The sequence below is a fragment of the Hyla sarda genome, chromosome 4, assembly GCF_029499605.1.
Source record: "Hyla sarda isolate aHylSar1 chromosome 4, aHylSar1.hap1, whole genome shotgun sequence".
In the NCBI taxonomy this organism is placed as follows: Eukaryota; Metazoa; Chordata; class Amphibia; order Anura; family Hylidae; genus Hyla; species Hyla sarda.
The window spans coordinates 237,675,247-237,699,988 of NC_079192.1; the positions used below are offsets into that span (position 1 = coordinate 237,675,247).

General features: G+C 40.5%; 1 long non-coding RNA gene across 3 annotated transcripts in view; it reads left to right on the top strand.

Annotated features, from left to right (window-relative positions):
* The window catches only part of LOC130369065 (uncharacterized), a 49,952-nt gene that overhangs the window by 12,122 nt on the left and 13,088 nt on the right, over nt 1-24,742 (top strand). For 2 of the 3 annotated variants that reach the window (XR_008892657.1, XR_008892659.1), the window contains 2 exons: nt 1,156-1,253; nt 12,794-12,967. This is a non-coding gene — a long non-coding RNA (uncharacterized LOC130369065). Of the gene's footprint in view, nt 1-1,155; nt 1,254-1,730; nt 2,138-12,793; nt 12,968-24,742 lie in introns of those variants that run through there. The other variant, XR_008892658.1, reaches the window with a different exon arrangement.

A 24,742-nucleotide genomic window follows, 5' to 3' on the forward strand; every position in this document is an offset into this window, starting at 1 on the left:
TGGTTTTCAATCAGGGTGCCTAGAGCTGTTGCAAAAATACAATTAGTTGCAGATTGATCTCTCTCCTACCAAGCGATCCCTCCACCCATTGAAGCAGACAAGCTCCCTGTCATTAGCTGACTAGTGAGTTAGGTCTCGGCCGCATTGCAACCTGGGAAAAATCTGAGACAACAGTCATTTTGTATGGTGGTAAAAATAAATATTGGGGTGAAAAATCACAGAAGAATTGTGAGAAATCCGTCACACACAGGTACAGACACTATATTATGAACTACACTAACTTTGTAGCATAGTCAAATAAAAAAAATGTCTGGAATACCCCTTTATGGTCTATTCACACATACAGTATTCTGCGCAGATTTTAGATTTAATGCGCAGGATTTTCTGCTGTAGATTTCAATGTAAACATAACACAGCTTGAAATCCTGCGCATCAAATCTGCGCAGAATACTGTACGTGTGAATAGACCATAAAGGGGTATTCCAGGTACTTTTTTTATTTGACTATGCTACAGGGGCTGTAAAGAATCCAGAAAGCAGAATTTCCACTGTGGAATTTCTGCCGTGTCAGAAATTCCACAGCGGAAATTTTGTCCTGTTGTGCTCATTATAAAACCATGGCGGAGATGTATTAAATCTTGTGCAAAGTATCAATGGAACAGTTGTCCTTAGCAACCAATCAGTCATTTTTAACCCCTTAAGGGCACAGCCCATGTTGGCCTTAATAAAACAGGAATTTTTACTTTTTATGTTTTTTTTTCTCGTCTTCCAAAAGCCATGACTATTTTATTATTTTATCCACAGAGCCATATGAAGGCTTGTTTTTTCCATGACCAATTTTACTGCGAAATGACACATCCGGGACTCTAGTCTATGAAGTGAGCACAGCTCCTGCACTCGCCTCATAGTCCCAATTAGACTAAGGATGTACATGTTCATCCTGGCGCGCCAAGTACCAGGCAGCCAGGGCTCTGTTTCCTAGAAAGGTTAAAAATGAAAGAAGAAATCTGATCATTGTTTTTTTTTTTTTTTTGAGCAACTGCTCCACTTATCCTTTGCACAAGGTTTGATACCCCCCCCCCCCCCCCCCCCCCCATTTGTTTTAATTAAGCTGTACCACTTATGTTAATTTTTCTTTTTTTCCCTCCATGGTCAGGGACTTCCATCAGCAGATCACTTCTAGTCCAGCTGGCCAATTCAGCGTGAACATATTCTGCAGCACTGCGAGAAATGTGATGGGATTCATAGTACAAGGTATCTAAAATAATACAAAATACATGTTCGCCAACTTTACATGTCTTGGTATTTTATACAATATAGAGCAGCCCTTGGCTGTCCTTGCATGCTGGGAGTTGTAGTAGTAGTGTGGTAGTTGCAACAGCTGGAGGCACACTGGTTGAAAAACATTGATACAGTGGTTTTATCAGAGAATTTATCAATTCTTGCATGTAAGTTTTCTGGCCTAAAAAAATGCACTTTTTATTTTTTGCGCAAACCTAATTTTTCGTAAAAAAATTGCTGCTTTTCCTGTATTTTGCGCAAAAAAAATCCAACTTTTTTTTATGTCAGTTTTCTGGTGTAAGCAGTGATGACTTCTTTTATGTTTTAAATTGAGGGAACATTTATATTTGTTTACTTTAGATTTTATAATAGTTTCTTTCATGAAATGGTAGCTAGATCACCTGGTTTACTGCATACAAATATTGGTCTAAGTCATACATAATCTTACAGCCAGTCAGAGACTCTGGTGACCAATGTGGTTGTTGAATGTCAGCAAATGCCCAATAAACTGAGAATACAGAATTTAGTGTCCTGTTCAACAAGAAGAGAGAACACTCATCCACTTGTGCTGTAACCTGACTTGTTTCATCTCAATACCGTCCACTGGGACTGAGCACAAAAAATGACTCCAAGAACAAATCGAGAATGAAAAGGAATAGAAGCTTGGAACTTGGAGTGCAGCCACTTAACTCCCTCCTAAACCAAGCGACTACGAATGACTGAGTTGCAGCTATAATAAGCTTCTCTCCTAGGTGCATACCATACCAAGCCTATATGTACGTACAGTCTGTACTGAACACATATTTTTGCCCGCTTGGTAATTCATTCTACACTCAGTTAACACAGAACACACTGAAAAATGCTTTGTCCTGTTCTTATAACTAACAACATATTTGTATATTATATTGATTTATAATGGAACTATGTTTCTTAAGAACCATTGAATTTGTTTTCTTCTGTTTTATTTTGTCTGACATCTATGCAAATGTTTGCAAGTCTGAACTCATTCCATTTATATTGTCTCCTTGGTAAGGGAAACACAAGTGAACATTACATGGCTCATTTATTTGCAGACGCTACTCTTCTTTTAGTACTGTACATCTAATAATAGAGATACCAACTGTTGGCTGAGGACTTCTTCATGGATCAGAAATCTACCTTAAAGGGTACTCCGCCTCTAGACATTTAATCCTAATCCTTTAGATAGGGGAAAGATGTCTGATCACGGGGTTTGGGCCGATGGGCTCCCCTACAATCTCCAGGCCGGCACCCCAGCGTTCTGAATATTTATGTTCCGAACGCCAGCTGAGGGCGACCATGGTCGTGACGTCACGCCATCCCCCTCCATTTATGTCTATGGGAGGGGACGACTGCCACGTCCCCTCCCATAGACATAAATGGAGAGGGTGTGGCGTGACATTGGATGTCTAGGGGCGGAGTACCCCTTTAATAACAAAGAGAGCGAGAGTATTAATAAATGAAAGCGGTAAAGACCTGTTATGTGCATGTTCTTTAATATGGTAAAAGGCTCTATAGTCTAATAAACTCAATGTTTTTTTCGGTTCCTAAAGTTGTACACTGCATAGCACCAATACGTGACAACATGGGCTGCTGTTAAAGCCATGCCTAGTATTACTGCACTGAGAAAGAGCACATAGGGAGTGTGACATAAATGATATCTTTTTTTTTCCATTTGGAAACACATTTTATCTTTATAGCAATTTATTATTCTCATGGAAACCATATATATTCCTTTAGAAAAGTTTCATCAATATCTAATCCATGACTAAGGGCAATGTGATTACTGAAACCAGCCAATGTCTGTATTTTGGGATGTGCAACTGTTTTTGTGAATACATAATAAATATTGTGGATTTTACCTGTGAGTTGTATAGACCCATGTTTGTTTTGTTTCCATCCCCCTGATCCAGAGGTTAACTTCCCTGTGCTGTGAGTTATTCCCATCCAGACTGATATTCAACCAAAATCAAGAAGCATGAAGAAGTGCCAGTAATGTTTTCAGCATTACATTGTGAGGCTGTCCTAGAGGTTTGTTCAGGAGTGACATTGCTAGGGAAAAATGGGAAACTGCTCAGGGCCTACACCCCAAGGGCAACATCTTGGGAATCTGGGGCACTGAAACTTTTGACCAGGTGCCCCGGACCCCAAACTTTCAAGTGCCACCTTAAACTGCATGTCATTAAGATCAGTGCTGGACTTCTGTGTCCTGGTATACACGCATGTGATTATATCACTCATGGCATGTCTGTGTAACAGGATGTGGAACAGGGTGAGAATGAGGTTTAATTTATGTTAGCACAAGGACATTATTATGTTAGGGTCATTATTAATGCAGAGGGGGCCTACCTACCTACTGGGCGGATCTTATAAGGGTCCTTTTACTTAATAAGCACCCACCTGCATACCTATTAGGGACAACTTCCTACTTACTGGGGGGGACTACTTACAAAGGTCCCAAAATGATTACCTACTGGGTGGGACCAACCCATCTAATGGGGGACCTACCTATGTACACTGCTCAAAAAAATAAAGGGAACACTTAAACAACACAATGTAATTCCAAGTCAATCACACTTCTGTGAAATCACACTGTCCACTCAGGAAGCAACACTGATTGACAATCAATTTCACATGCTGTTGTGCAAATGGAACAGACAACAGGTGGAAATTATAGGCAATAAGCAAGACATGTAGTGATCACCATGTGTCACTGGCTAGGTGGTGTGTTGTGAGTGTTACTTCGCAAGATTTTATCGCTTTTTGGATTACAAAATAAAAGTTGATGTTTTACGGAATTGCTGGATCCAATGCACTTTTCTCTCCACTACTACTTATGAAGCTGGGCCAGGCTGAGGATCTGTGCAAGACCATCGGGAGGTGAGCTGAAGATTCTGTTTGCAATAAGCAAAACACCCCCAATAAAGGAGTGGTTCTGCAGGTGGTGACCACAGGCCACTTATAGGTTCCTATGCTTCCTGGCTGATGTTTTGGTCACTTTTGAATGCTGTCGGTGCTTTCACTCTAGAGATGGATTATACAAACCACACAAGTGGTTCAGGTAGTGCAGCTCATCCAGGATGGCACATCAATGTGAGCTGTGGCAAAAAGGTTTGCTGTGTCTGTCAGCGTAGTGTCCAGAGCATGGAGGCGCTACCAGGAGACAGGACAGTATATCAGGAGACGTGGAGGAGGCTGTAAGAGGGCTACAACCCAGCAGCAGGACCGCTACCTCTGCCTTTGTGCAAGGAGGAGCAGGTGGAGCACTGCCAGAGCCCTGCAAAATGACCTCCAGTAGGCCACAAATGTGCATGCGCCCACTCAAATGGTCAGAAAAAGACTCCATGAGGGTGGTATGAGGGCCTGACTTCCACAGGACGAGGTTGTGCTTACAGCCCAACACCGTGCAGGGCGTTTGGCATTTGCCAGAGAACACCAAATAGGCAGATTCGCCACTGGTGCCCTGTGCTCTTCACAGATGAAAGCAGGTTCACACTGAGCACATGTGACAGACATGACAGGGTCTGGAGACGCCCTGGAGAACGTTCTGCTGCCTGCAACATCCTCATCCATGATCGGTTTGGCGGTAGGTCAGTAATGGTGTGGGGTGGCATTGACTGCCATTAGGTACCGAGATGAGATCCTCAGACCCCTTGTGAGACCATACGCTGGTGCAGTTGGCCCTGGGTTCCTCCTAATGCAAGACAATGCTAGACCTCATGTGGCTGGAGTGTGTCAGCAGTTCCTGCAAGCGGAAGTTATTGATGCTATGGACTGGCCTGTCCGTTCCCCAGACCTGAATCCGATTGAGCACATCTGGGACATCATGTCTTGCTCCATCCACCAACGCCACATTGCACCACAGACTGTCCAGGAGTTGGCGGATGCTTTAGTCCAGGTGTGGGAGGACATCCCTCAGATCATCCGCCACCTCATCAGGAGCATGCCCAGGCATTGTAGGGAGGTCATATGGGCACGTGGAGGCCACACACACTACTGAGCCTCATTTTGACTTGTTTTAAGGACATTACATCAAAGTTGGATCAGCCTGTAATGGGGTTTTCCACTTTGATTTTGAGTGTGACTCCATATACCTCCATGGGTTGATGAATTTGATTTCCATTAATCATTTTTGTGTGATTTTGTTGTCAGCACATTCAACTATGTAAAGATGAAAGTATTTCATACGATTAGTTAATTTATTCAGATATAGGATGTGTTATCGTAGTGCTCCCTTTGTTTTTTGAAGCAGTGTATAAATATATATATATATATATATATATATATATATATATATATATATAATGTCAGACCAACTTGCTTACCAAATGTGGTCAATCTACATATTCTGCCTCATTGCTGCACTTTTAGGTGGGCACTGTAGGGGAGATTTATCAAAACCTGTGCAGAGGAAAACTTGCCCAGTTGCCCATAGCAACCAATCAGATTGCTTCTTTCATTTTTCACAGGCCTTCATAAAAATGAAAGCAGCAAGCTGATTGGTTGCTATGGGCAACTGGGCAAGTTTTCCTCTGCACAGGTTTTGATAAATCTCCCCCTGTAACTATTGACCTTGTAGACCACTTCAATTCGTAAACATGCATATAACTGTAATTTCTTTACACTTTCATATTAAACAGTCTTTTCTCTTGATCAATGACAAAGTAGCAAAAAAATAAAACTATAATTACCTCGGTAACAAGCCTGAAACTCTAGCTTCCTTTCTTCTTGGAATGGTACAATCCATATACAGTATTAAGATCTTCATGCCATAAGATTAAGCCGTTTTTGCATGTTGAATATGAGTGTGCTGATTGTTATACATAATCCTTAAAAGCCATCATGTGCTATTCATTTAATATATACAAAAAAATATCCTTTTCCAGGAAAAAGAATGAAAAATGTTATTAAATTACCTTCTAACTAAAGAATGGGCAATGACTACTTGCATAGTTTTTGTAGACATCAGTCACCTGATGTTGGAAAATATTAACTGCCCAAAAAAATATAAGTGGGTTCACACTGCAATAGGGACAAAAACTTGCACCTTTGATTAACCCCTTAAATGGGCACTGTCAGATAGAAAAACTATTGTTTTGCTAACATGTACAACATATAAAAGTTTTTATAATATACTTCTTTTCAAATGTTTCCCATTTTATTAAAGAAAACTGCCTTTGAAAATCCCACCACTAGGGGTCCCCATGCCTTCTGAGTCCCACAGCAGCGTGAGTGTGTCCAAGGGTCATGGACACAAGATGGCTGATTGACAAGGCTGCACTAGGAACACAGCCTGCAGCAACACTGCTGTAACACAGAGTTTTACCAAACATGTGTCTCCAGCTGTTGCAAAACTACAGGGTGGGCCATTTATATGGATACACCTTAATAAAATGGGAATGGTTGGTGATATTAACTTCCTGTTTGTGGCACATTAGTATATGTGAGGGGGGAAACTTTTCAAGATGGGTGGTGACTATGGTGGCCATTTTGAAGTCGGACATTTTGAATCCAACTTTTGTTTTTTCAATAGTAAGAGGGTCATGTGATGCATCAAACTTATTGGGAATGTCACAAGAAAAACAATGATGTGCTTGGTTTTAACGTAACTTTATTCTTTCATGAGTTATTTACAAGTTTCTGACCACTTATAAAATGTGTTCAATGTGCTGCCCATTGTGTTGGATTGTCAATGCAACCCTCTTCTCCCACTCTTCACACACTGATAGCAACACCGCAGGAGAAATGCTAGCACAGGCTTCCAGTATCCGTAGTTTCAGGTGCTGCACATCTCGTATCTTCACAGCATAGACAATTGCCTTCAGATGACCCCAAAGATAAAAGTCTAAGGGGGTCAGACCGGGAGACCTTGGGGGCCATTCAACTGGCCCATGACGACCAATCCACTTTACAGGAAACCGTTCATCTAGGAATGCTCAGACCAGACAACCATAATGTGGTGGTGCACCATCTTGCTGGAAAAACTCAGGGAACGTGCCAGCTTCAGTGCATAAAGAGGGAAACACATCATCATGTAGCAATTTCACATATCTAGTGGCCTTGAGGTTTCCATTGATGAAGAATGGCCCCACTATCTTTGTACCCCATATACCACACCATACCATCAATTTTTGTGTTCCAACAGTCTTGGAGGGATCTATCCAATGTGGGTTAGTGTCAGACCAATAGCGGTGGTTTTGTTTGTTAACTTCACCATTCACATAAAAGTTTGCCTCATCACTGAACAAAATCTTCTGCGTAAACTGAGGGTCCTGTTCCAATTTTTGTTTTGCCCATTCTGCAGCACCTGAAACTACAGATACTGGAAGCCTGTGCTAGCATTTCTCCTGCGGTGTTGCTATCGGTGTGTGAAGAGTGGGGGAAGAGGGTTGCATTGACAATCCAACACAATGGGCAGCACATTGAACACATTTTATAAGTGGTCAGAAACTTGTAAATAACTCATGAAAGAATAAAGTTACGTTAAGACCAAGCAAATCATTGTTTTTCTTGTGAAATTCCCAATAAGTTTGATGTATCACATGACCCTCTTCCTATTTAAAAAACAAAAATTGAATTCAAAATGTCTGACTTCAAAATGGCCACCATGGTCAAGACCCATCTTGAAAAGTTTCCCCCCTCACATATACTAATGTGCCACAAACAGGAAGTTAATATCACCAACCATTCCCATTTTATTAAGGTGTATCCATATAAATGGCCCACCCTGTACAACTCCAAGCATGCCTGGACAGTCAAAGGATGTTTGGGCATGCTGGGAGTTGTAGTTTTGCAAAAGCTGTAGGCACACAGCTGAAGGCAACACTTCTGCAAAAAGAGTTATCCAAACACTGTACCTCCAACTATTCCAAAACTACAAGTTCCAGCATTACAGGACTGGCAAAGGATGATATACATGAATGACATAGGAATACATAGAAAATGTATGCATAAAAAAAACCCACTGTACTTTTAGCACTAAACCTTTGCAGTAATATTATATAAAATATATAGTACTACTAATATAAAACCTATGCAGTAATATTGTCTTTGGTAGAGTACAGGCAATCTCCAATAATCGTGTGGGTGTGTGTGTGCGCGCACAGCATAAAACCAGAAAGGAAAGGGTTACAGAGCAGGGCTGCCAGGCTGTCCCCAGAGCAGTGAGTAAGCAAAGTGAGAGACATCACAGTGCAGACAAGAGAGACATGCTCCCTCCCTTTGACAAGATGGAAAATACATTGAGCAGCTGTACTATGCTATTTTTAAGTTAAATATGGGTGATAGATACATAAAAATGACATGTACATGATCAGGAACATATACTGAGTAACATATAAGTATTTTTTTTTTTTTTTGTGGGATCTGACAGGTACGCTTTAAGGAACAGGTTTTTTTTTTATTTCAGCACTTTCGTTTTTTCCACCTCATCTTCTAAAAATCATAACGCTTTTAATTTTCCACTTACAGACTCATATGAGGGCTTTTTTTTTGTGCCACCAATTGTACTTTGTAATGACATCATTCATTTCACCACAAAATCTATGGCAAAACCAAAAACAAATTATTTTTGGGGCAAAATAAAAAAAATTAAAAAATCTCAATTTTGTAAACTTTGGGGGCTTCGGATTCTACGCAGAGCCATTTTCATTAAAAATGACACCTTATCTTTATTCTGTAGGCCCATACAGTTACAACGATACCCAAATTATATAGGTGTTATTTTGTTTTACTTCTTTAAAAAAAATTTGTACAAATATTTGCATGTTCAAAAATGTCCCATTCTGATCCTCTATAACTTTTTTTTATTTTTCCGTATACTGGGATGTGTAGCTTTTATAAGTACCATTGACCATGTGGTTAAATTAACATTACATTTTTATACCACTTATGTTTATTTTTGTTGGGAAAATTAGAAAAAGGGGTTAATTCACACAACAATTTTTTTAGACTATTTTTTAGTCCACATAGGGGACTATTAAATGCAATCATTAGATTGATAAATACAAAAAGCAAAAAACATAAGCAGCCCTCTGAGATGGATCACAGACAGGCACTGCAGGCAACCAGGTATATCCAGCCGCGGCGGTGCTAGGACAATATAATAGTAGGTATCAATAATAAGACAATTTAGAACAAGACAGGCATCCTGCACTCACCGCATAAGTACTGGCCATTCGGCTCCTATCTCGGGCTGCACCTCCGGATCGGCTGACAAGGTTGCGTGAATACCGGTAGTGTTAAAGGGGCTTTAACCCCTTAACGGCAATGGATATAAATGTACGTCATGGTGTGGTGGTACTTAGCGTACCATGACACACATTTATGCCCCGCCATGATCGCAAGCACCGGACTGGTGCTCGAGTCATGCACTGCAGGTTCCGGCTGCTTTCAGCAGCCAGGGACTCGCCAGTAATGGCGGACATCCGCGATCACGCGGATGTCCACCATTAATCCCTCAGATGCAGTGATCAATACAGATCACGGCATCTGCAGCAGTGCAGTACTTTAAATGGATGATCGGATCGCTCGCAGCGCTACATGGAAGCCGGAGGTCCCCTCGCCTGCCTCCGGCCGTCTCCTGGGGCATTTTGCTCTGGTCTGAGATCAAGCAGACCAGAGCAGAAGATGACCGATAACACTGATCAGTGCTATGCCCTATGCATAGCACTGAACAGTATAAGCAATCAATGATTGTTATAAATAGTCCCCTATGGGGACTAGTAAAGTGTAAAAAAAAATTATAATAAAAAAAAAATGTAAAAATAAAAAAGTACAAAAATTTGAAAAATCCCCTCCTCCAATAAAAATGTAAATCATCCGTTTTTCCCATTTTACCCCCAAAAAAGCGTAAAAAACAATTAATAAACATATTTGGTATAGCCACATATGTAAAAGTCTGAACTATCACAATATATAGTTAATTATCACGTACAGTGAACGGGGTAAATGTTAAAAAAAAAAAATGCTGCTTTTTTTGTCACATTTTATTCCCCCCAATTTTTTTTTTTTATTATTAACAAATGAAATATTAGCAAAAGTGGTACCGATAAGAACTACAGATCACGGCGCAAAAAATGAGCCATCTTACCGCCCCGTGTATGGAAAAATGAGAAAGTTATAGGTGGTAAAAAATAGGCAAATTTCTAAATACTAATTTTGTTAAAATAGTTTGAGATTTTTTTTAAAGCGGTACAATTATAAAAAGGCATAAAACATGGGTATCATTTTAATCATATTCACCCACAGAATAAAGAAAACATGTCATTTCTACCGAAAAGTGTACAGCATGAAAACAAAATCTTCCAAAATTTGCTAAAGTGCGGTTTTCTTTTAAATTTTCCCACATAAATAATATTTTTGGGTTGCGCCGTACATTTTATGGTAAAATACGTGATGTCATTACAAAGGAAAATTGAAGGCACAAAAAACAAGCCCTCATGTAGGTCTGTGGATGGAAATATAAGAGTTACTATTTTTAGAAGACGAGGAGGAAAAAACGCAAAATGCTAAAATAATATTAGCCTGGTCCTTAAGGCTAAAATGGGCCTGGTCCTTAAGGGGTTAATACAATGAATAGCCATTAAAGGGGTATTCCAGGAAAAAACTTTTTTTTATATATCAACTGGCTCCAGAAAGTTAAACAGATTTGTAAATTTCTTTTATTAAAAAATCTTAATCCTTTCATTACTTATGAACTGCTGAAGTTTTGTTGTTCTTTTCTGTCTAAGTGCTCTCTGATGACACGTGTCCAGAGTAGAAGCAAGTCCCCATAGCAAACCTCTTTTACTCTGTGCAGTTCCCGAGACAAGCAGAGATGTCAGCAGAGAGCACTGTTGCCAGATAGAAAAGGACAACTCAACTTCAGCAGCTGAACCTTATGTACTATGTTACATTTAAAAGGGTATTACCACTATAACAAATAGGTTTAAACTGATGCATCATGGAAAATAAACATATTTGTAATTACAAGAAATTATCTGAAATCAATTGTTTATAGACTGGATGCTATCTTCTGTTTTGCTTGTTGCCATTAGATACATCCTGTAGTTTATTTTCCCTTCTGGTCGAGCATGCTCAGTTCTCCTCACACTGCCAAGCATGCATACAAGAAAGAGTAAGAAACAGAGGGTTGGGGGAAGTAGATAAGTTAATTGCTCATCTGGTGTGGACTTGCTGTGCAGCACCTCCGCTATCTCCTCCATGGCTTGTCAAGGTGTGACGTTCTGTGCTTAGCGGCACCCACCACTGCCAGCTCCATGGCCTACAGATGGTTCCTGAGATCCTCTTAATTTCCCCATGGCAACAAGCAAAAAAGAAGATGGCATCCAGCCTAAATTGGTAAGGCTGTCTTAAAAAACTATTCATTTTGCATCCCATTCTGCATCTATTATGATACACAAAAAGTTGAAAGCTCCATGCCTTACCTAAAGGAAGAGGGGGGCACCGCCTACAACTGCATGTGTGTCTTCAGGATGGGCACCTAGTTGTAAACTGAAGAGTGGTAGACCCATAGCCCATCCTTTCCCTCTAACCAACCTATGTATGTGTCTAAATATCACTCATTAGCTATATAGAGCAGTTTCCCTCTTTCAGCTGTCACTTTTATGCAGCAAGTGAGAGGAAATTTTAATTTTTAGATCCGCTTTGTCTCCTTAGTGAGACCTAGCCCCCTCCCTTCAAGACAACACCACCTGATTTCTGTCTGATTTCTGTTTGGTCTAGAGCTGTGGCTGTATAGCCACACCTCCCCTCTTGTGAGCTGTGAAAAAAAAGCAATGAAGATTCTCAGTCACAACTGAGCACATAGCTATTTTTCTGCTGAAAATCTAAACACTGACTTCTGCTATTCAGAGCACAGCATGATTTATTGCTGGGGGAAGGATAGTCTGAAAGAAAAGACATGTACAGTGTGTGAGTTGCAGTGTGAACATGCACACAGATAGTGAAAGCAGTTGGCTGGCAGCCATTACACAGAGCTGCACTGACTTCTGGGAATTGTAGTCTGGTCTGCAAACTAGGAAAAAGTATTTAGGAGACATCAGGGGCCAAAGAAGCTGCAAAAACCACAAGAATAATGATGTCCTTATGCTGCTGCACCCACTGCCGGAAAAGGAAGACCCAAGGGCTTCATGGAAGTTGAGGTAAATAAATACTGATGGAAAGGTGTATGTCTACACATTACAGTGTGAAACATCATTATAGCTTACAGCTATTGCACAAATACAGTATATACCGATGGATACCAATATATACAATAAGACCTGTTAGCACAGCAGAGTACAGGGTATTACAAAGACATTTTGGCAGTATTTGTGATATAGGCTTTTTTAATACAATTTTCTTTATTTCTGTTTTTTCTAAATATACTCTTTCTCTTCACATAAATAGTTAAAGGGGTATTGCCATTTCCATAATCAGTTTGTAAATTGTAGGGCATGTAAGCTTTTGTACATAAATATCGCTTTCAAACATGCCTCCTTTTCTTCTAACAGCTGCTTTTCTCTAGGCTACAGACCCCCTCTGATGTTGCACACTTTCTCAGATGTCACACACTTTCTCTGCAGAGAGCAGGAGAGGGACATTAACTGCTGGAAACCTTGGGGGACCTTTAATAAAACCTGTGCAGATGGAATGTGGAGCAGATGCCTATAGCAACTAATCAAAAGGTAAAAAGCCTCCTGAAAAATAAAAGAAGAAATGTGGTTGATTGATATGGGCAACTGGTTGATTTTCTTTTGCACAAGTTTTAAAGGGGTACTCCAGCCCTAATACATCTTATCCCCTATCCAAAGGATAGGGGATAAGATGTCTGGTCACGGGGTCATTGTGCACCAGGTGGCGGGACCCCCGTGACCAGACATCTTATCCCCTATCCTTTTGATAGGGGATAAGATGTATTAGGGCCAGAGTACCCCTTTAATAATTATCCTCCCTCGTCTTTATATAAACATCAATGACACATGAGATCATCTGCTTGTGTGTAAGCTGTGCTATGTCACTGAGTCATGCAAAGTGTTTGTAGCTTATACACAACCAGTGTGTCTGAAATGTCAATCACAGAGCAAGAGCTGAAAGCAGGAAGAGATAGGAGGCCGGTTCTGTGCAGAGATGAAAGAGGCAGATGAGAAACTCCCTTTAAATGATATATTTCTGAGAACTGTGTGCCCCCATAATGCTGTGAGCCCTTGGACTGTACCCAAACTTTCTGCCTCCTAACACCTCCCATTTACAGATAATAAAGTTACCTATTTATCTGTTGTAACTGCAAGTGTAAGCACAAAAAAACTGCAAGTGTAAGCACAAAAAATTATGAATTGTTTTACTTATAATGATTGAAACTAATTGCTTATAACTCAAAGACCCTATTAACAAATAGGGCAAGGTAAATGTTTTCAAAATTATACACAACTTATAGAAACATGTTAACTCTTACCCCAGTGTAGAAATTGACAATAGGCTGATTATTGGCTGAATGAGAATACATAGGAAGAATTGGCCTGTGTAAATGGGCCAGTGATCAGCCAACAAATGATCAACGCTTGTTCATTAGCTAACAAAGGATGTGTGGTTGATAATGATTCACTTAAAGTTATGGCTTGTGAAGGCTCAGCAAACCAGCACCAATCACCGCCTGTTAACTACAGCCCATCGGCCCAACACAAAGGATACTTATATACTTGAAGATTGATAGCACACCCCTATTTTATTAGCCTTCTTTCCTCAAACCAACCCACCTCCCTCTTATCTGTAATGTCATTTCTGACTAGACTCTAATTCAAACACAGGAAGACAATACACTGTTCAACAAATTAGGTCTTGGTGACAGATTGCCCTATCTCGTCCAATAATAATAATACCAGCACCTACCTTTCTTACACTCCTATTCACCTCTATCTGGAGCTATGGAGAGCTAAATCAGGACTAGCCTCCCCGATATTCTTCCCTCTTTCCCATCTTCTGACACCCAGCTAGCTTCCTTATACTCTTACACATTACTTCTTATCCCTCTACACATGTGCCCCAGCAAGTGCCTGTTCCTCCAGCAGTAGAGTCTTTTCTTTGTTATTAAAGGTTGCTCCTTTAGATACATGATATAGGCCTTTAAATGCGCATACATCTATGCACCCTCAAACAGCTGCTAAAGGACTGTATACTTTGCACAAGAAGTTTACTGGGCAACATTGTTAAACACAAAGCCCATTTGTATTAATCAGAATAGCATGGATAACTTGAAACACAGTAATTTATACTGTACATGTAAAAGTAGGCAAACAATAAATAATGTAGACCAACAATGAATAAATACAAGTAACTTCCCTCTAAGCTCCTTGAATCCAAAGACACTTAATCTCACTTAATCTTAAAACAAAACACACTTTGTATTAAAATACATTTACAAGTTCCCACGCTCACTTTTTTCAGAAAGCTTTAAAAACTACTCTTACTATTCAGCTGTAGTCACGTGATTGTTCTGATTGTAAATAACCAACAAACCACCAATAGTTCCATTTTATGCCTCTTAAGTAGCCTTACTCCAACCTCATCACCTGCGCAACTCTAGTGATACTAAACCCCTGCACAGCATCACTAGCACAGCAAAGACTTGTGTGCTCACCTTTTAATGCTGCATTCTGAGCGCAACACTGTAAGAAGCCTTAAGCCATGAGAATGGATCCCATCTCCTCAATCGCAGGAATGGTGATAGGATGTAAAGAAATTAGTCTTCTGATCCAAAAGCATAAAAAGCAATGCAGGATGGGCGCTCACCCGACATAGAGATTTTATAGTTAAAGGGGTATTCCATTAAAAAAACATTTTTTTTCATATCAACTGGCCCCAGAATGTTAATTAGATTTATAAATTTCTTCTATTAAAAAAATCTTAATCCTACCAGTCCTTATTCACCGAATAGGACAGGCCTCAATTATTCACAGTAAAGGGCTAAAACTTAACCTTTATTATGTAAGGTAAAAATACAAAAATGCTAAATTGCAAAAATCACCTACAAAGATTGTGTGCACACCACCATAACCGTATTAAAAAAGAGACATGCGCCATTAAGTAACGGGACAAGGACAATTATGATAATGGTAGTAGTTGTAAAGATGGGAGGGGAGGTGCTGATAGAGATGTACCTATAGAGCTTATGGTTTCCTGGGATATAATATTGCTTCAAAAGTCAACAGATGATATGGAAGCAGAAATTAATAGGGGAAGTGCACTCTAATACTAGGCCTCCCTCTCCCACTGTCCCTGCCTTTTGAGGGACCCACCTCCTTAACAGGGTGGCCTCAACCACGGTGACGTTCCCTCTCCTGATATAAAGTGACCAAAAAGTCCTATATAAACAATAGAGTAGATTATCAGGTGCTCTTATGGTTCATTGTAAATACTTTGGTTGTGACACTGCGCCACCAGTGTTACGGGACTAAGTTACCTATAAGGTCTTTGTGTTTTTCCATCCTTTCCTTGTTTTTCCCCCTCACTTTATATCAGGAGAGGCTGAGGGAACGTCACCGTGGTTGAGGCCTCCCTGTTAAGGAGGTGGGTCCCTCAAAAGGCAGGGACAGTGGGAGAGGGAGGGCTAGTGTTGGAATCCACTTCCCCTATTCATTTCTGCTTCCATATCATCTGTTGACTTTTAAGCAATTTATATCCCAGGAAACCATAAGCTCTATAGGTACATCTCTATCAGCACCTCCCCTCCCATCTTTACAACTACTACCATTATCATAATTGTCCTTGTCCCATTACCTAATGGCGCATGTCTCTTTTTTAATACGGTTATGGTGGTGTGCACACAATCTTTGTAGATGATTTTTGCAATTTAGCATTTTTGTATTTTTACCTTACATAATAAAGGTTAAGTTTTAGCCCTTTACTGTGAATAATTGAGGCCTGTCCTATTCAGTGGATTTGTTTTGTAATACCTCATAATTCATCTAGTGCAGGGAATACATATAATTTTTTATTAATCCAGGTCGGTGATAGTCCTACCAGTACTAATCAGCTGCTGAAGTTGAATTGTTCTTTTCTGTCTGACAACAGTGCTCTCTGCTTACACATGTCTCATGAACTGTCCAGAGTAGCAGCAAATCCCCATAGCAAACCTCTCCTGCTCTAGACAGTTCCTGAGACAAGCAGAGATCACTGTTGTCAGACACAAAAGAACAACTCAACTTCAACAGCTGATACGTACTAGTAGGATTAAGATTTTTTAATAGAAGTAATTACAAATCTGTTTAACTTTCTGGTGCCAGGTGATATGAAAAAAAGGTTTTTCATGGAATACCCCTTTAAGTAACCAAAGCAGACAGAAAACAATAAATATAATGATCAGCCAACGAACGAGCAAATGCCCACTGACTGCTCAACTCCCAGTGATGTTGATGTGCGGCCAATGGCTGATTGCAGGAAATGTCACTTGAGCCATGTGATAGGCACAAAGAACTAGATAGTTTTAGTAAATTTCCCCAATTGTATGTAACATCTAACGAAAATAAATACATATTAGCTACAATGTATACTGAAAGTTAGAAAACTACTGACTTTATATAATAAACAACTAGTTAGGCAGAGACGCACCTGGCAAAGTATACATGTATTTTCTACAAAATTCACAAATACTTCTCCACTAAGGCCATTTTCACACATTTCTATTATGCATCTATGTTACAAACACAAGTTTCAACCCCGAAATGGGATTAGAGACCAAAAACAAAAGCATCATAGGGATCTTTAACATTGCCAGGTTGGGTCACTAGATCAGGCTGGAATAGGTGTCAATATTATATAAATATATATATGTGTTTGTGTGTGTGAAAGAGGCCTTAGTCTCAAGTCAAACACCTACATAGGGTATCCTGTACAATTGCACAATTGTGTAAATACAGTAAAAATTTGGGGGAAATTGTCACAGTCTGAAGACGTCAAATCTTCATAAAACACCTCAATTGTGATCATAAATCAAATAACTTTCTCCTTATGGCAATATTTGGATATAAATGAAAAATTTATTATAATTGCATTTTGTAATGTCTGTTTTTGTGTTTACGTATTTTTCTTGGGGTCTGTTCAGACACTAGTTTTTACATCTGAGCAGTTTATGTGCTAATTCTTAACAAGGTTGGAAGAGTTAATGCTCTTCCAACGGTACAACGGTTGGTTTTTAGGATTATGGATGTCTGTTCTGCTTTAACCTTGTTATCTTAGTCTGTTTTCACACTGCTAGTCTTTCTTGTACCTGTGCTCTGTATTTAGTATTCCTGTTTAGAGTCCTGACCTGTATTCCTCCATGTTATGGAGTTTGGTTTTGTAATATTCCTGTTTGTTATCATGATCAGTATTCCTCCATGTTCTGGAGATTGGTTTTGTGGTTCATGTATTCCTCCATGTTATGGAGGCCAATATACTCAAGTGTGGTCTCTCTTTTTGTCACACCAGCCGAGCTAACAGTTTCAACCTTTTTCTTGATGTCATCAATTTTATTAGAAAACTCACTATTAAAAGACATTTTAACATTAAGGGTGACTCCGAGTCTGGGCCTGTACAGTTGGGGCCACCTCATTCCAAATTTATCCACACTGGTCCCCACTGACCTTAAACCCAAATCAGGATTTTACCCCCTCCACTCCAGGGGCATTTTCCTTGAAACTTTTTCCAGCCTGGTATCCCAGGACCTGGAGAAACTGACTAAGAACAGTTCTTCCTATACCAACAATCTATCACATCAAGAACAGCAGAGCCTTAAAGGGCAACTCTCATTAAAACTAATTTTTGCTATTGCACTCCTTATGGTAAATAAAAAATATTTCTAATATACTTTGGTTTTTTTTTTTTAAATGAAGTTTTCTATGTTTTATTTGTTCTTAAAAAAACATCAAGAGCCCATTTTCCCCCATCTCATACACAGACTTTGGACCGAAGTCCAAACACAGGAAGTGCAGTCTGGAGTGCTGAGGGGGGGGGGGGGGTGTCCAGCCTCATCCAATCATAGCTCCTCTCACAGTTAACTGCCATATGCTGTTGGTTGGACACACCCCGTTCAGCACTCCAGGCTGCAATTCCTGTGTTTGGACTTCGGTTCAAAGTCTGTGTATAAGATGGGGGAAAATGTGCTCTTGAACTTTTTTAAGCACAAATAAAACATAGAAAACTTAATTTTTTTTAAAACAAAGTATATTAGAAATATTTTTTATTTACCATAAGGAGTGCAACAGCAAAAATTAGTTTTAATTAGAGTGTCCATTTAAATAATAAGCAAACAATAGAGAGATAGTTATCCGACCAGCAGACAAGGGTGGTGACATAGTTATTTTAAATACCAATGACTACATCACAGAAGTAAACACGTTGTTCTCAGATTCTAAATACTACAATATCCTGCCATCTGACCCTACCAAGAAATACGCTAAGGAACTAAAAGATTTAGTCACAGAGGGTTTTCAACTTGGTATACTCAACAAGTCTGAAAGAGATACTAATTAATGTACCGGCCCTTCCAATATTTTATTACTTGCCGAAGGTACATAAAAATAGCACAAATCCCCCCAGGCGCTCCATAGTATCTGGGATCAACTCTGTATCTTCAAACTTGTCACATTACCTAGATCTTTTATTGCACAAGTATGTTTTTAATCTAGATTCATATCTTAAAGTTACTAACGATTTTCTATAATCTATTTTAAATGTGGATTGGACGGATGAGTATTTTTTAGTAACCATGGACATTACGTCCCTTTACATCGTAATTGATCATGAACTTGGTATCAATGCTGTAGCTAGTTTTGTAAATAATGATCCGGATGTACCTGATGTCCAGTGTAATTTTATTCTGAAAGGTTTCCATTTTATTTTAACCCACAATTATTATCAATTTTAGAATATTTATGCGCAGCACACAGGTACCACAATGGGTTCTGGGGTAGCACCGAGTTTTGCAAACCTCTTTGTGGGCCTGTTTGAGAAATCTACCATTTACCCACATCATCTCTTCCAATACTGTGTATACTATAAGTGTTTTATTGATGATATATTTTTTATTTCGAAGTGCTCTCAGGTTTTGATAAATTTGTATCTTCTCTTAACAATAATACATAGGGTCTTCAGTTTAACCCTGAATTCCTGGATGTAATAGTCTTCCACAATGGCCTAGGTAAATTGAATAGCAATAGCTATCATGATTTTAAAGTTCACATTATAAAAAGTGGCTAACCAATGTCCCTTATGGACAGGTTAAGCGCATTAGGCGCAACTGCACCTCTGACCACGACTTTAAAACCCAGAGTAATATTTTGAAAGCGCGCTTTAAGGCCAAAAAATATCCTAGAACCATTGTGGAGGCTTTATTCAAGAGAGCTAGTGCCCCCAGGAAGATTGTCTGATTAAGAGAAATACTATAGTGGTCCATCTATGTACTACTGTACCTCTTAGATACCTGTATTTGCTGCTGTTTTATATGCCAGTAGCACAACATGGTTATATATATGATGCCATGTGACCTTATGATATTATGCCCGGGAATTACACTTATATATAGTTTGAGATACATTATATATATATATATATATATATATATGCTCAACCATATATTGATATACCATGCACAAGTTTTTTTTGCCCTGTGTATCCTATTATACACATACCTATCTGGGTGGATACTCCAGCCCCATGGTTGTCACGCTACACACTCAGAGCCTCCAGAGAGCTCACAAAGGTGGGTGCGCAATGACAGATTGCGGGGGGTCTCCAGCGGCGGGATAGGGGATAAGATGTATTAGGGCAGGAGTACCCCGTTAATACCTCTTAACAGACAATCATCTATACTATGTGTACCAACCTACATAGTATCCTAACCACTAAACACTAGCCTATATAGTGGTGGTAAAATAGCTTTCTATAAATCAGCACATAGTTCACTAATCTATACAGTGGTAATATAGCGGCGATTAGTGCTCTCACTGCAGTGACTGTCAGCACCGCAATAAACTCCCCACACGGTATGCACTGTATACTACAGTGTGATCCAGGTCCTATACGATTGGCTACTGCGTGGACACATGAACGCTGCATGTAGCAACGCGTCCCTGGCAACTGGGTGCCGGGTCGCATCCAAAATCCTCGCTACTGTAGTAAACAACAGGGTGAGCGCTTCCGGTCCTGCGCTCAGCCAACTACTATTAGTATTGAAATCTAATGATTTGGATTATTGTTTTTCATACTGCTCCACTGTATACATGTTTTGTAATGATGATTTTATATTTTGTCCCATAATTGTGTTAACACTATTGTAGTTTACTGCCTTGATGTCTATGTATGCTATGATGTAATTAACCACGCCCCCTTTTTGGATTTTGGCATTCATTTCTCCATTATTTATGTGGATTATTGTCAACCACCATGCATTCCGTTCTGAGGAAGGGAGAGCTCCTCCCGAAACGCATCATCACCTGTTTTTTTATTTTCTTGCATCAATAAAGGGTTCTACTGAGAACCTTTATACCATTACCTGGTCTACTTGCATCCTTACCTGGGAGTCTGTAGCGCCATTCTACAAGGGTCTTTTTTCCTCCGGTTATTCCTTATCTTCGCACCAGGGCAACAGTTTGCCTACTCCTGTGACTCAGAAGGCTGAGCAGCAACTCCAAATCTCCCCCCTGCCCCATCATCTCCCACAACCCCCTGCTTTTCTTTCCTCTGCCACTTATCTTTCCTCCGCCGCTGGTCAGCTTCATCTTGCCGCCTGTACATCTCCCACCCTGCCGCTTGTTGTTACAGGACTACAACTCCCAGCATGTCCTTTCAGCCAATCACAGCTCAGACCAGGAAGTATGAAATTACACTGTAGTTTCATATTCTGGGGAGTTGGCCTGCCTGGATCTACCACCGCGTCAACTACAACTCCCAACATGTCCTCCCTGAAAGGACATGTTGGGAGTTGTAGTCCTGTAACAACAAGTGGCGGGGTGGGAGATGTACGGCGAAGGAAAGATAAGCGGGGGGGGGGGGGGTGTTGCGGGAGACGACCGGGCAGGGGGAAGGGAGGGGGGGGGGTGAGCTGGGGGGAAGATGAGCTGGGAGGGAGGTGAGCTGGGGGGGAGATGAGCTGGGGGGAGGAGAGATAGGCTGGGGGGTAATGGGGTGGGGGGGCTATGAGCTGGTGGGCGGGGGTGCCTCCAGCTGTTGCTAACCTACACCTTTCATCACAGGAGTTGTAGTTTAGGAACGGGGTGCCTCCAGCTTTTGCTAAACTACAAATCCCATCACAGGAGTAGTTTAGCTACAGGGTGCCTTCAGCTGTTATTAAACTATAACTCCCATTACGGGAGTAGTAGTTTAGCTACAGGGCACCTCCAGCTGTTGCTAAACTACAACTCCCATCATGGGAGTTGTAGTCTAGAAACAGTGAGACTCCAGCTGTTGCTAAATTATAACTGATGGGGGTTGTAGTTTAGCAACAGCTAGAGGCGCCCTGTAGCTAAGCTACTACTCCCGTAATGGGAGTTATAGTTTAGTAACAGCTGGAGGCACCCTGTAGCTAAACTACTCCTGTGATGGGATTGAGGCCCCTTGTTTGGAAACGCTGGTTTATGGACATTTTCCCAAAGGAAGGGGGCCATAAACGTTGATGACAACTTTTTAAAAAAAAAATATTAATAAAATGGCTAACGAGTACTTGTGGGGGAGTGTTTTTTGGAATAAAAGTTTTTTTTTTATTTAGTTTTTTTTAATTTCCTTTACAGGCTTAGTAGTGGAAGTCGTCTTATAGAAGGAGTCCATTACTAAGCCAGGGCTTAGTGTTAGCCCCCAAAACAGCTGGCGCTAACCCCCAGTTATTACCCTGGTACCCAACGCCACAAGGGTGTCAGGAAGACCCAGTACCAACAGGCCCAGAGCATCAAAAATGGCACCCCTGGGCCTAGGCGGTAACAGGCTCTTGTTATTTAGGCTGGGGAGGGCCAGTAACAATGGTCCTAGCCCACCCTGGTAACATCAGGCTATTGCTGCTTGGTTGGCATCTGGCTGATACTGAATATACAGGGAACCCTATGCATTTTCTTTTTTTTCCCCAAAAAATAAAATAGAAAAAAAAAAGAAAACATTGTGTTCCCTGTATTTTCAGTATCAGCCAGATACCAACCAAGCAGCAAAAGCCTGATGTTACCAGGGTGGGCTAGGGCCATTGTTACTGGCCCTCCCCAGCCTAAATAATGCCAGCCTGTTACCGCCAAGGCACAGGAGCGCCATTTTTGAAGCTCCGGGCCTGTTGGTACAAGCTCTTTCCGGCAGCCCAGTGGAGGTGGGTTCCGGGGTAATAACTGTTTTTGGGGCTAACGCTAAGCCCCGGCTTAGTAATGGAGTCCATCAATAATTTCCCCTACTAAGCCTGTAAAGTAAATTTAAAAAAAAATACAATACAACACGTTTAAAAAACTTATTCTAAAAAAACACTCCCTCACAAGCCCTCGTTAAACATTTTATTAATATTAAACCAAAAAAAGTGGTTCATCGTAGTCCAAAGGATACACGGATCTGAAATGAGAACAAAAAAATTGCAAATTTTTTTGCTGTTCTGAAGTCCTTTATAGATTTTTGCTTACGTGTGCTAATAAAAATGGTGTTCAAAAGTGATTTATTGGTTTTTGCTTATGTAAGCCAAATTTATCAACCCCCTGTGATAGTATTATAAATATGTTGCACATAAGCAAAACCAAAAGCAAGAAAAAAATGCCTACAGAATTCGCTTACCAAAGCAACGATGATAAATGTCCCCGTATATGTTTTATACCAGGTAACCAATGGGTGACAGATGCCACTGTACGGTATCTGTCACAGGCATATGTTAACATCATAAGTATACCTCGAGTTTTCAAAAAGTTGTTCATGACATATCCATTAAACATATGCCCTTTTAGCCTATGGGTGACAGATGCATTAAACAGATTTCTTAAAGGGGTACTCCGGCCCTAAGACATCTTATCCCCTAACCAAAGGATAGGGGATAAGATGTCTGATTGCGAGAGTCCTGCCGCTGGGGACCCCCGCAATCTCTCATGCAGCACCCACCTGTCTCAGCTGCATGCAGCGCTGGAGGCTCCGTGTCTGAAGCCTCACAACCACAGGGCCGGAGTATCACGTAACAACTCCGCCCCCTTGTGACGTCATGGGACGGGGTTATTACATCACGATACTCCGGCTCCGTGGCCGGAGGCTTCGGACACTGAGCCCCTGTCATGAGGGGGCTGGGTGTGACATCACAAATGGGCAGGGTCATTACTTCACGATACTCCGGCCCAGTGAGACAGGTGGGTGCTGCATGAGAGATTGCAGGGATCCCCAGCGGCGGGACCCCGGCAATCAGACATCTTTTCACCAAACCTTTGGATAGGGGATAAGATGTCTTAGGGCCGGAGTACCCCATTAAGGTACAACCGTAGCCCATAGGCTATAATGGCATAACAGATACATTATAACAAAAACGCTTACAACATATCAGTTAAACTATGTTAGTCTATGTGTGACAGATGCCACTTCCAGCTATTCACTGTTACAACCTCCATTCAAAGTATGTGTCGGGAGAAGTTTTGCTAGGCATATACACTAAACATAAGCAAAAACTGTGATGTGTATAGGGCCTAAGCAGGGAAATGAGTGCAGTTATCTTGCAAAGGGAAGGGTTTTATTGGAATAACACTAAAGAAGCCCCTGAATGTATTCATCGCTAGAATAAATTGCCAGAATACAGTCAGTGCTCTGTTTGTTAATCTTCTGTACAAAGATATTGGCCTAGTTTCATCAAAGAGTCAGCATTAACACTCCTTATTCCCCAAAGGAAAGCAACTGAGTGCCTAGATTTAGCATGATTTTATATATCTAGGCCACTGCTCTCGCATGCCAATGAATGAGAAACAAACCGCACACTGGTTGTCGCTGTCCTTAAAAGTACAAAATCCGAAATCAGCTCATGCAGTGCAATTGTATATAGAAGACAATACTGTAGTTTAATATATATTTCTTCATAAAACATACATACCTGTGAAAATTCACACATAATGAAACAAAATGCTAAGGAGACACAAAACAGATAGCCAGATTTGCTAAATTAATACACAGTATCTAACATAACTGAGTACATCCCTCCATTTTTGTAAATATAATATTCTATTTATTCATGTGACAACACTGAAGAAATTACACTCTGCTACAATGTAAAGTAATGAGTGCACAGCCTGTATAACAGTGTTTAATGTTGTGTCCCCTCAAAATAAATCACCACACCACCATTCAGGCTATGTGGTAAAAAATGGACATTTAATAAGGGATGAAATAACGGGTGCTAACGGCTGAATAAATATTCATCAGTGAAGACCCGTTATCCCTCATGTATGGCCATAACACCTCTGCCTACAGACTCCCACAGCCGGGACTACTACTACTCCCAT